Source organism: Triticum aestivum, chromosome 7D (genome assembly GCF_018294505.1).
Source record: "Triticum aestivum cultivar Chinese Spring chromosome 7D, IWGSC CS RefSeq v2.1, whole genome shotgun sequence".
Classification (NCBI taxonomy): Eukaryota; Viridiplantae; Streptophyta; class Magnoliopsida; order Poales; family Poaceae; genus Triticum; species Triticum aestivum.
The window spans coordinates 321,615,331-321,617,609 of record NC_057814.1 but is presented as its reverse complement, the minus strand read 5'-3'; positions in this window follow the sequence as shown (position 1 = coordinate 321,617,609).

Genomic DNA, 2,279 nt, shown 5'->3' with positions numbered 1-2,279 from the left:
GTGCTAGTCCATACTCCCTCCTTCCCGGTTAATATGGCTTAATCTTTGTGGGTAAATGAGAGAGATTTATTCATATATAAGCATTCTTAGGACGATCAGCCAAGAGATTGGTCACTAGGAAGCGAGGTACCCCAAAAAAGAAGAAGAAGGAAGCGAGGTGTTTCATCAAGCCAGCTCTCGGTCAAAGTGCAGCAAGCACGGTTCACACAAAGATGCGTCGCAAGGTTTGCTGGCCTGTTTACATGCTGAATAACAAAAAAGGAGAAAATATTACCGAGCACTCCTATTTATAGCTGGATAGGAGCCAGAATTAAGCGAGAACTATGGCGAGTGTTCCATGCAATCAACTTCCATTATCACATGCGAGAACCCTCGAAGAGAACCAAATGTGTTGAAGATTGCTTTATCACAGATTAAAATAAAATAAGTGTGCAGACGCTCCACCATGTGGTTCCTAGTAGTACATACTTGTATAGTAGTATTAGTAGTACTACGTAATACTAGTACTCAGAGTAGTAAACTTTGCGCTTGGCTGTTTGCCTCTTCGGGAAGTCGAACAATAATTGTACTAGTACAGTGTATGCTTCTGGCAATCTGACACCGAATTAACTGTTGCACGTCCACCGCCTGAGCGAGGGAGAGCTTGCATTAGTCAAAAGTTTCTCCTTGTCCTCTGAGCCACCACGCGCAAGCTTCTCCCGTCCTGCAAGCTTCTCCTCGTTCGGCAAGTTGACGGGACACAACAAAGTAATGCTAGTCCATACTGCCTCCTTTCCGGTTAATATGGATTAATTTGAAATGAGATAAATACACTGTCTGTCACTGTATATTTGTTAAAATACGGTCAGTGGACTTCATAATACGCTCATTGCGGTCAATATATATATTTTTTGGTGTTTATACGGTCACTAGCTCACCCTGGCTGAGTATGTGTGTGCATGCACGTGTAGGTTGAGCACTTGAGCGTCACCGTGTGTGTTCTGTCATGTGCTCGGACATGCATGCATTAGGGCGTCGCGTGCGTTTTTGCATCCATGTGTACGTGTGACTGTTGCATGCACGCACAAGGTTGTAGTCCCTCACATTCACATGTTCACAAGTCAATGCTTTGTCAACATGTTGCATGCCAGGTTTAATCATTCGTTGTTCACGCATGCATTCCCGATATTAATACGTTGGTAAAGACAATTTCTTGAGGAAAACGAGCCCATGAATTGATTACAAAGGGGACCAATAAGCCAGGACGGAGGGAGTACTAGTACTGAACCGGAAGGAGGGAGTAGGTACTAGTAGTACTACATAACAATGTGCAGTAACAAAATCCCTCTATGCGCATCCTGTTTATGTGTCATGCAAGAAAATAGAGATAAGTACAAGTGAGACTCAGGAACGGTCATACACATAGGGGGAGTACGTGTAGGGGCCACTCAGGAGCAGTCAAATCACACAGTAAGTTAGTCGGAAGAAGCAACCATCATTTCACTCTTCAATGACACGTACGCAATATAAAATGGTTGATATGGAGAGAAAAAGAAAACCGCTCCACTATATATACACTACCAGGAGCCTAAGCTACAAGCCTGCTTGCTTGGGTTGCTCTCTTCACAAGCATAGAACGACGGTGGCCACACCGCTGGTCACAGATCCGGCCTGATCCCGCCGCTGGGGGAAGGGGACGATGTTATGCATGCGGTCGATAACGGCGAGGGAGAAAACCCACTGTCGGCGCGTCCCGATCGGGGGTCCCCGTAGTATGGGCTGATGCCGCCTCCCAACTACCCTTCTAGCTACAACCCGATGTCCCAGGTACAACTTCCTATTGGCGCCAGCTTGCTCCACTGCCGCAGCTCCTGCGTAGCTTCATCTCCATGTGGATCTTTCTCTACTTCTACCGGCTTCTATTTGTGATGAGTTGATGTCTCATGAACTAGTGCCAGTACTATTATTCTAATTACACTTCTTCAATATCTTTGCCAATAGGGATGCTTAGCTCGATTTTAGTGGAACTGCACAAAAGCATCGTATGATCCGAGGGTGTCAGCCGTCTTTCCTTCGATAGGTTCTACCTAGCCAGGAAATTAAATCCTGTTTAGGCTTTAGGGTTTACGGCATAGTGACCCCATCAGTAGTTTTTTTGTACACACTCTCACAACTTTTGTCTTTAGTTGTGAAGTAAATATTGGCTATGATCTGTGAGTCATTGAGATGCATCAGCATGCGTGTTAGTTTTCCTTTGTATTTGATGGGGTGTTGTAACGGGGCAACCTTGGAGTCAGGAT